Raw genomic sequence first — 11775 nt, forward strand, 5'->3', positions numbered from 1 at the left:
GAAAAGAGTAACTTTACAGTGGAGAAGCATGGTTATACCACCTTAATCAAGTGATCAGAATTACTATCATTATCAATGAGACATACTGAAATCATGTACCACTTGAAAGGATGTGATGAGAAGAAAACAGTTGAGATATTCATGCAAAAAAAAATGCATAAGCTGAATCTAATCATGAGAAAATATTAGACAAGCTCAATTTGAGGAATATCCTGCAATAATTTGTCTGTAATCTTTAAATGAGTCATTGTCATGGGAGTCAAAGAAAGCCTGAAGAAATGTTTCAGATTGAAGGAAACTAAAAAGACAAGACAACTAAATCCAACACATGATTCTGAATTGTATCCATTTGCATAAAGGACATTATTAGGTCAATTGGTAAAAATTTACCAGGGTCTGAAGATTATCTGATAGTAATACCATGTATCACTGAGTTTGTTAATTTCATGAGTTTGATGGGGCAAAATGTTAACAATTGGGTTAGGAAATAAAGTTCTTTTTTTTTTTTTTTTTTAATTAAAAAAAATTTTTTTTAACGTTTATTTATTTTTGAGACAGAGAGAGACAGAGCATGAAGGGGGGAGGGTCAGAGAGAGGGAGACACAGAATCTGAAACAGGCTCCAGGCTCCAAGCTGTCAGCACAGAGCCCGACGCGGGGCCCGAACTCACGGACCGCGAGATCATGACCTGAGCCGAAGTCGGCCGCTTAACCGACTGAGCCACCCAGGCGCCCCGGAAATAAAGTTCTTTGTATTGGATGGGAATGCAAGCTGGTGCAGCTGCTCTGGAAAACAGTATGGAGGTTCCTCAAAAAACTAAAAATAGAACTACCCTATGACCCAGCAGTTGCACTACTAGGCATTTATCCAAAGGATACAGGTATGCTGTTTCGAAGGGACACATACACCCCCATGTTTATAGCAGCATTATCAACAATAGCCAAAGTATGGAAAGAGCCCAAATGTCCATCGATGGATGAATGGATAAAGAAGATGTGGTATATATATGATGGAGTATTACTCAGCGATCAAAAAGAATGAAATCTTGCCAGTTGCAACTACATGGATGGAACTGGCGGGTATTATGCTAAGTGAAATCAGTCAGAGAAAGACAAAAATCGTATGACTTCACTCATATGAGGACTCTAAGAGACAAAACAGATGAACATAAGAGAAAAGAAGCAAAAATAATATAAAAACAGGGAGGGGGACAAAACATAAGGAACTCATAAATATGGAGAAAAAAATGAGAGTTACTGAAAAGGGGGTGGGAGGGGGGATGGGCTAAATGGGTATGGGTCACTAAGGAATCTACTCCTGAAATCATTGTTGCACTATATGCTAACTAATTTGGATATAAATTTTAAAAAATAAAAATAAAACAAGTTAAAAAAAAACAATGAAATAACATAGGATGCTAAATAGCCACATGCTCAGGATTAGAAATAGAGTGTAATACATGGGATGTTCATAAAATTTTAGGGATGAATGAAAATTTAAACATTTTGAGCATGGAGAAATGGCCCAGTATTATTTGCCTAATGTTTATATAGTATGTAAACATACTGGAAGAAACTTACAAAACTAAATGGTGTATATTCAAAACATTATTTTGTGTAATAAAAATTTTCAAAGAAAAAAGTTCTTTGTAGTGGACTTGCAACTCTTCTATAAATAAAATTTACAAAATTAATATGTATGAAAGAAAATTCAATAATTTTGAATTTGTATTTGTGTTGTATTTGCCTTTGTAAGACAATAGCATAAAGCAGAGATGAAAAAGAGAAGCAATAGTGAAATATTAGAAAGAAATGAGGGGCGCCTGGGTGGCTCAGTCAGTTAAGTGTCAGACTTTGGCTCAGGTCATGATCTCACAGTTCATGGGTTCGAGTCCCATGTCGGGCTGTGCTGACACCTCAGAGCCTGGAGCCTGCTTCAGATTCTGTGTCTCTTTCTCTCTCTGTCTCTGTCTCTCAAAAAAATGAATAAACGATAAAAATATTAAAAAAGAAAGAAAGAAATGAAATGTGAGCTGGAAGACCTCAGGAAGGAAAGTGGAATAAAACAAAATCATCCAAAAAAAAAAAAAAATGAAAGCAAAACTGGAAGTATCTCAAAGGAGTAGGCACTGCTAAAACCAGTTAAGAGACATAGAGGACAAGATTGAGGAAAGTGAGCAAAATGAAATGGAAACAAACAAGTTTAAAAGGATTAGAGAAAAAATGATAGATATGGAAGATAGGCAAAAGAGATCCAATATTTGCATAATAGATTTCCTGATGAAGATATCCAAAATAATAGGATAAAAAATAATTTCAATATATAATTCAAGAGAAGTTTCCAAAAATTAAAGAATAATTGAATCTCCCAACTGAAAGTTCATACAATGTGCAAGGAAATATTAATGTGGAATCTGAGAAAAGGTTACTTGATTACCAAGATAAATAAAGAATCCTTTGGGGAGCTAGGCAAATAATCAAGTCACTTAGAAGGGTGGAAAAATTCAGGCTTAGCTTAGACTTCTCCATAGCAACATTCATTGCTAGAAACAATACCTAAGAAGTCCTCAAGGAAAGTGTCACCCATATATTTTATACACAAACTGTGGTTTATGTAAGAAGGCACAGTGAGACATATTTGAATATGCAAGCGCTCAAATATTGTTTCCATGAGCCTTCCTTGAAGTAACTACTAGAAAATAAACTTAAGCCAACCATGTGATGAATGAAAAACCTATGCCAAAAAAGAGAAGAGCTATTGACGGCAGAAGAAGAAGAAAAATATACTAATTTCAATATTTGTTCATATTAGGGGATTGATAAGTAATGCCTAAGTAGTGAGAGTTAGGTGTATGAGTTACACACTAAAACAAAAATATAAGCCTTCTAATTTCTCAGAAAAAAATAAAAACAAATGCATGTCACATTTAGAGAGTTTTCAAAGAATCTGTAAAGAAATAGAAGACATCACATAAAATAATGTGAGAACTAAGATCAAATATACATCAATCTGATAAGTATAAGTAGGCCAAACTAATTTATTAACATAAAAGAAATTCAGATTGAATCATAAAGCAAAATCCAACTCTGTGCAGTATACAAGAGACCCAAAACAATAATTCAGAAATCTTTACAATTACAAACAAGAAGAGAACAGGGGTTGTAATTGAAATCAGGCAGAATTAATACCGGGACAAACAAGTGTTAAAGGTGACAAAGAGTAGTCATTTATAATGATAAAGAATGCAATTTACAATGAATTTACAAACTTATGAATATGTACCAAACAACATAGCATCAATATTAATATTAATAAATAAAACCACAGGATATGCAAGGAAAAATAGAAATACAGTAGTAGGAGCCTTATAGGTCTAAATTGCATAATTGATAACATAGATAAAAGTTGGCATTCTGAAAAGAGAATACATTTTTTTTTAAATAGCCATGAGTAATTCACAAAAACTGACCATATACTAGGCTAAAAGGAAAATCTCAGTAAAGTGCAAATGGTACAAATAAACAGGTAACATTTTCTAAACATAAGACAATCAAAAGATAGATAAGACTGGAGTGCCTGGGTGGCTCAGTCGGTTAAGTGTCCGACTTCTGCTCAGGTCATGATATCGTGGTTTGAGTTCAGGCCCACCGCGGGCTGTGTGCTGACAGCTCAGAGCCTGGAGCCTGCTTCAGATTTGGTGTCACCCTCTCTCTCTGTCCCTCCCCTGCTTGCACCCTGTCTCGCTCTCTCTCAAAAATAAATAAATATTAAAAAAAAATAGACAAGACTTCTAACTGGTTTTATGATGCAAGCATAACCTAATACCCAAACCGGACAAGGATATTACAAGAAAGGAATGTTGCAAAAGAAAAAAAAAAGGAATATTGCCAGTAATCTGTCTCATCAATGTAGATGCAAAAATCCTAAACAAGACATTATCATGTCTAATTGCAGTAATACATTAAAAGCATGTATGGTTTTTAAAAGCTCAATAACATGATTAGATATGTAGTCAGGTTCGAACCACTGTTGTGCATAGTATAAGATGTCATCATCCATCACCAGGGAACATAATAGTAAATTCCCAATTGAGATGTCAGTTTGGAAGCGTGATTTTTCATAGTAATTTCAGTATTATGTAAGATGAGGCTGAACTTTGAAATCAGACTGATCTTGGGGCGCCTGGGTGGCTCAGTCGGTTAAGCGGCCAACTTCAGCTCAGGTCATGATCTCGCCGTCCGTGAGTTCGAGCCCCGTGTCGGGCTCTGTGCTGACAGCTTGGAGCCTGGAGCCTGTTTCAGATTCTGTGTCTCCCTCTCTCTGACCCTCCCCCGTTCATGCTTTGTCTCTGTCTCAAAAATAAACGTTAAAAAAAAAAATTTTGAAATCAGACTGATCTTAGATGAAGTCATAATTCTATAATTTATGAAGCTATGTGATTTGGACAAGTTTGGGCAAGTCTTAGTGTCAGTTTTTTTCAGATTTAAAATGAAAATGGCACTAGTTACTCCATAATATTAATTTATAGAATTAATGAGACAGTATTTATATGGGCGATGTGTTGGACTGACACCCCAAAGTAACCTCAAACTTAGAATAAAATCAGTGAGACCCAAATGAAAGGAATGAGATCGGACACCAGCAGAAATGATATAGCCAAAGGGATTATTTGTAAACATGAAATAGATGAATCTCAGGGACATCCAGATCAAATTAAAGTGTCTCAGGAAAATGTAGACTGGATGGGACTAGATTAGGTTAGGCTTAAACCTAATCAATTACATAATGTGGGAAGAAAAAAATTCCTTAGCAGAAGGGGTTTTTGGTCTCCCAAACCGTCCTGGAGAGACAGTTCTCTGACCTGAGGATGTGAGGAGCCAGTCCTCAAAACAGCGACTTCCTGATAACATCGGTGGAAGCATCAGGCCACCCAAGCAGGGTGGCATCAGTCACTGCAAACATCTAGGCTTTCTAGTGACATTTTGACTTCCACACAGATTTGTTCACAGGAAAGGAAGATGAACCAATAGCATATCCATTCAATCCTCTTAGAGCTGTATGTGTGGAAATCCAAAAGCCCTAAGACCAGGACGTTGGCCACCTTACTTCTCCTAGTGCCTGGCAGATGCAAGTAAGGATACTCCATTACTTATTGTAGTTTCCATTTTTTTCTCCCATCCCAGCCTAGTCTGGTCACGTGTCCATAAGGAGGGAAAAAGGAGGCTTTGGTGATTCAGGTTTCTAGGGTGGCTGCTACATGATTCACCAAAGACAATGTTGTGATGATAATTTGTCAGATGTCCCAAACACCAGCTAGAACGTACCCCCTCTGAAGAAAAACAGGTCTGTTATGGGATGGCTCAATTTTTATATGGCCGCTGCTGGTTCTTTATCTCATGTTTTAGAGACAATCTTTTTTTTCCTTTTTTTTAAATTTTTTTTTTCAACGTTTATTTATTTTTGAGACAGAGAGAGACAGAGCATGAATGGGGGAGGGTCACAGAGAGAGGGAGGCACAGAATCTGAAACAGGCTCCAGGCTCTGAGCCATCAGCCCAGAGCCCGACGCGGGGCTCGAACTCACGGACCGCGAGATCGTTACCTGGCTGAAGTCGGAAGCTTAACCGACTGCGCCACCCAGGCGCCCCGAGACAATCTTAATCAAATTCCCTCCCCTTCTCCTTGCCTAATTCTAAGCCTTTCTTTTCTTGTTTTCTTTCATCGTGTTTCATTATCTCTCAGAAATGCAGTACTCCTATCACATACTTCTATCGCTTTTCCTTTATACTGTGCTTTTCTCCGCTATCAGCCTGCTGGAATGCTTATCATTTTGACCTCATAAATTACTCTTTCTTCATAGTTTGTTTGCTGATTTGATCTTCTGTTGAATGATGCCCATATTCTACCCTTCCCGTAATAAGCTGAGTTTAACCACAGTCCCATCATGCCAGGAAGACTAGAACACACTGCTTTAACAAAACACCATTTATTCTTTGTGGAACAAAATGAGACGTTTTCCTGAAGAAAAGTTATCATCTCTGCATGTCCCAGACGAATAGACTGACTGACCTTTAGAAGCTAAAGCTAAACTCTGTTTCAAGTCACCCTTCTCACTATGTCACCCTCTAAGGGTTGGCAAAAGAAGGATGTGGATTTTGTTCTGTCCACAGAGCAAAATTGATCAATTTGTCCACCTTGATCAATTTGATCTGTATTGTTTGCACTTAATTCTTAATGGTCTCCAGCTGTGACAGTTAAATCAACAACATTGATTTCATTTTCAGTCTGTACAGAACACCAAGCCACAAGGGAAAGTGCATGACAGACTCCCAGTCTGTGGGGAAGGACCTCTCCTCCCCAAGAAAACATGCATCCATTCAAATGACTGAAATAGAAAAGTGGGATGGAGCTTCACAATTACTGTAAGGAGAGAGTAATAGGGGTGTTCCCCAAAGCCAGGCTGTGATAGTGGCTAAGAACATGGGCTCTGGGTTTAGTGTCTTGACTTGGAATTCCACTTGCCATCTGATTTTAGGCAACTGCTAAAGCTTTCAAGCCTCTTTTCTGTAAGATAGGGATATAGTCTCTACCTCATAGGGGTGTAGTGAGGATCAAATGAGATAATACACATGAAGTACTTAACACAGGAATAATAATAGCTAATGTTTCTTAAGCATTTTCCTTACACCAATGTGGTAAGCTAAATAATGGCCCCAAAGACATCCAGGTGCTAATCCCTGGAACCTACAAATGTTACCTTATGTAGCAAAAGGGACTTTGCAGATGTAATTAAGGATCTTGAAATGAGGAAATTATACTGGTTGAACATGTTGTCCTTATAAGAGGGAGTCAAAGGAATATTTTACTACAGAAGAAGGCCATGTGATGCCTGAAAGCAAGACTCTACATGGCTGGCTTTCCAGATGGAGGAAAGTGCCACCAAAGAATGTGGCTCTAGATGCTGGAAAAGACAAGGAAACAGGTTTTTCACTATGCCTTGAGAGGGTGTGTGGCCTTGCAGATATCTTGATTTCAGCCCACTGAAACAAATTTCAGACTTTTGACCTCCTCCAGAACTGTAAATGTATGGTGGTGGGGTGCCTGGGTCACTCAGTCTGCTGAGAGTCTGATTCTTGATTTCAGCTCAGGTCATGACCCCAAGGTCGTGGGATTGAGCCCCGTGTCGGGCTCTCACTGAGTGTGGACGCTGCTTAAGATTTTCTCTCTCCCTCTGCCCCTGTCTGCCACTCACTCTCTCTCTCTTTCTCTCTCTCTCTCTCTCTCTCTCTCTCTCTCTCTGTCTATCTCTCTCAAAAAAAATGTGGTGGTAGTGTTTTTCAAGCTTTATGGAGATATCATTGACATAACATTGTATAAGTTTAAGGTGTACAATGTGATGATTTGATATACATATATACTGGGAGATGTTTACTCCAATTGGGTTGGTTACATCCTTCAGCTCACATAATTACTATTTTGTTGCTGTTATGGGGAGAACATTAAAGCTGTGTTTTCATAGCAACTTTCAAATACACAATACAGTATTGTTAACTATAATCACCATGCTGTACACTAGATCCCTAGAACATATTCATTTTTAACTGAAAGTTGTACCCTCAGACTATCTTCCTGTTACTCCCAACCCTCAGCCTCTGCAAACCACCATTCTACTCTGTTTCTGTGAGTTCAATGTTTTAGACTCCACATATAAGCAACGTGATATGGTATTTGTCTTTCTCTGTCTGACTTATTTCACTCAGCAAAATGTCCTTAAGGTCCATGGAACTTGTTCTCGCAAATGGAAGAATTTTCTTCTTTCTCATGGCTGAATGACATATGTTCCTTCTGTATCCAATTTGTTGAGTGTTTTTATCATGAAAGGATGTTGAATTCTGTCAAAATCTTTTTCTGCAACTATTGAGACAATCATGATTATCGTCTTTCGTTCTATTGATGTGGTATGTCATATTTGTTGATTTGCATGTGTTGAACCATCTTTGCATTCAGGGATAAATCCCGCTTGATCATGGTGTATGGTCCTTTTAGTGCTGTTGAATTTGCTTTGCTAGTATTTTGATGAGAAATTTTATGTCTGTACTTATCAGGAATATTGGCCTGTAGTTTTCATTTCATGTCATGTTATTTTTTAGGAGTTTTTAAAACCTTATTTTAAAATATTTAAAAATTTTAATTCCAGTGTAGTTAACACACAGCATTATGTTAGTTTCAGGTGTGCAATATAATGACTTAACAATTCCATATGTTACTCAGTGCTCATAAAGATACGTGTACTCTGATGTCATGTGGTGTTCTCACCTAGCGTTAGAATCAGGGTAATGCAGGCCTCATAAAATGGGTTTGAGAGTGTTTCCTCTTCAAAGTTTGGAAGCATTTGAGACAAATTGGTATCAATTCTTTAAATGTTGGGTAGAATTCACTAGTGAAACCATCCAGTCCTGAACCTTCCTTTGTTGGGAGGTTTTCATTACTGATTCAGTCTTCTCACTTGTTACTGGTCGATTCAGATTTTCTTTTTTTTTTTTTAATTTTTAAAATGTTTATTTATTTTTGAGAGAGAGAGAGAGAGAGAGAGAGAGAGAGAGCAGGGGAGGGGCAGAGAGAGAGAGGGAGACACAGAATCCCAATCAGGCTCCAGGCTCCCAGCTGTCGGCACAGAGCCCAATGTGGGGCTCAAACATGCAAACTGTCAGATCATGATCTGAGCTGAAGTCAGACGCTTAGCCGACTGAGCCACGCAGGTGCCCCAGGGCTATTCAGATTTTCTATTTCTTCATGATTCAGACTTGGTAGGGTGTATGTTTCTAAAAATTTATCCATTTCTTCTAGGTTGTCCAATTTGTTGGTGTACAATTGCTCATAGAAATCTCTTATCATCCTTTGTATTTCTGTGGTATCAGCTGTAATATCTCCTTTTTAATTTATAATTTTATTTATTTGAGTCTACTCTCCTTTTCTTGGTAAATGTAGCTAAAAGTTTGTCAATTTTGCTTATCTTTTCAAAAAACTAGCTCTTATTTTTGGTGATCTTTTCTACTATCTTTCCATTCTCTATTTCATTCATTTCTGCTCTGATATTTATTATCTCTTTCCTTCTGATAAATTTGGGCTTAGTTTGTTCTTCTGTTTCTAGTTCCTTAATGTGTGAAGTTAGCCTCTTTCTTTCTTTCTTTCTTTCTTTCTTTCTTTCTTTCTTTCTTTCTTTTGGCATATAGTGCAACAATGATTTCAGGAGTAGATTCCTTAATGCCCTTATCCATTTAGCCCACCCCCCCTTCCACAATCCCTCCAGCAACCCTCTGTTTGTTCTGTATATTTAAGAGTCCCATATGTTTTCTCCCCCTCCCTCTTTTTATATTATTGTTGCTTCCCTTCTCTTATGTTCATCTGTTTTGTATCCTAAAGTCCTCATATGAGTGAAATCATATGATACTTGTTTTTCTCTGACTGACTAATTTTGCTTAGCCTAATACCCTCTAGTTCCATCCACATAGTTACAAATGGCAAGATTTCATTCTTTTTGATTGCCGAGTAATACTCCATTGTATACATATATACCACATCTTCTTTATCCATTCATCCATCGATGGACATTTGGGCTCTTCCCATACTTTGGCTATTGTTGGTAGTGCTACTATAAACATTGGGGTGTATGAGCCCCTTTCGAAACAGCACACCTGTATCCCTTGGATAAATACGTAGTAGTGAAATTGCTGGGTCACAGGGTAGTTAGTTCTGTTTCTAATTTTTTGAGGAACCTCCATACTGTTTTCCAGAGTGGCTGCACCAGTTTGCATTCCCACCAGCAGTGCAAAAGAAATCCTCTTTCTTTGCATCCTTGCCAAAATCTGTTGGTGCCTGACTTGTTAGCCATTCTGACAGGTGTGAGGTGGTATCTCATTGTGGTTTTGAGTTGTATTTCCCTGATGATGAGTGATGTTGAGCATTTTTTCCTGTGTCGGTTGGCCATCTGGATGTGTTCTTTGGTGAAATGTCTACTCATGTCTTTTGCCCATTTCTTCACTGGATTATTTGTTTTCTGGGTGTTGAGTTTGATAAGTTCTTTATAGATTTTGGATACTAACCCTTTATCTGATATGTCATTTGCAAATATCTTCTCCCATTCCACAGGTTGCCTTTTAGTTTTGCTATTTCCTTTGCTGTATAGAAGCTTTTTATTTTCATGAGGTCCCAATAGTTTATTTTGCTTTTGTGTCCCTTGCCTCCAGAGACGTGTTGAGTAAGAAGTTGCTGTGGCTAAGGTCAAAGAGGATTTTGTCTGCTTTCTCCTTGAGGATTTTGATGGCTTCCTGTCTTACATTGAGGTCTTTCATCCATTTTGAGTTTATTTTTGTGTATGGTGTAAGAAAGTGGTCCAGGTTCATTCTTCCGCATGTCGCCATCCAGTTTTCCCAGCACCACTTGCTGAAGAGACTGTCTTTATTCCATTGGATATTCTTTCCTACTTTGTCAAAGATTAGTTGGCTATACATTTGTGGGTCCATTTCTGGGTTCTCTATTCTGTTCCATTGATCTGAGTGTCTGTTCTTGTGCCAGTACCATACTGTCTTGATGATTACAGCCTTGTGATACAGCTTGAAGTCCGGGATTGTGATGCCTCCAGCTTTGGTTTTCTTTTTCAAGATTGCTTTGGCAATTCTGGGTCTTTTCTGATTCCATACAAATTTTAGAATTTTTTGGAGCGCCTGGGTGGCGCAGTCGGTTAAGCGTCCGACTTCAGCCAGGTCACGATCTCGCCATCCGTGAGTTCGAGCCCCGTGTCAGGCTCTGGGCTGATGGCTCAGAGCCTGGAGCCTGCTTCCAATTCTGTGTCTCCCTCTCTCTCTGCCCCTCCCCCGCTCATGCTCTGTCTCTCTCTGTCCCAAAAATAAATAAACGTTGAAAAAAAAATTTTTTTTTTAAAAATAAGAATTTTTTGTTCTAGCTCTGTGAAGAATGCTGGTGTTATTTTGATAGGGATTGCAGCTTATTTATTTCAGTTTTTTTTTTTTTTCTTAATGTAGGTATTTCTGGCTGTAAACTTCTATCTTAGCATTGCATTTGCTGCATCCTGTAAGTTTTGGTATGTTGTGTTCCCATTGTAATTGCTTTCAGTATACTTTTTTAATTTCCCTTTTGATTTCATCTTTGTTTGTTCAGGAGTGTGCCACTTCATTTCCACATTATTTGTGAATTTTCCAGTTTTCCTACTGTTATTAATTTTTAATTTCATACTATTGTGATTGGAAAAGATACTTGATTGAGCTTTGGCTCAGGTCATGATATCATAGTTCCTGAGATCAAGCCCTACAATGGGCTCTCTACTACCAGTACAGATCCAGCTTTGGATCCTCTTTCTCCCATTCTTTCTGCCCCGCCCCCACTCTCTCTCCCTCTCCTAAAAATAAACATTAAAAAAATTATTACGGGTGCCTGGGTGGCTCAGTCGGTTAAGCATCTGACTTTGGCTCAGGTTATGATCTCATGGTTTGTGGTTTTGAGCCCTTGTGGGGCTCTGTGCTGACAGCTCAGAGCCTGGAGCTTGCTTCAGATTCTGTGTCTCCCTCTCTCTCTCTGCCCCTCCCCTGCTCACGCTGTCTGTCTCTCTCAAAAATAAACAAACATTAAAAAAAAATTAAAGGGGATCTGGGTAGCTGAGTTTTAAGCACCTGACTTCAGCTCAGGTCATGATCTCACAGTTTGTGAGTTTAAGCCCTGCTTCAGGTGAGCATGAGCCCCACTTTGGGCAAAACACGAG

Source organism: Prionailurus bengalensis, chromosome B3, assembly GCF_016509475.1.
Source record: "Prionailurus bengalensis isolate Pbe53 chromosome B3, Fcat_Pben_1.1_paternal_pri, whole genome shotgun sequence".
NCBI lineage: Eukaryota > Metazoa > Chordata > Mammalia > Carnivora > Felidae > Prionailurus > Prionailurus bengalensis.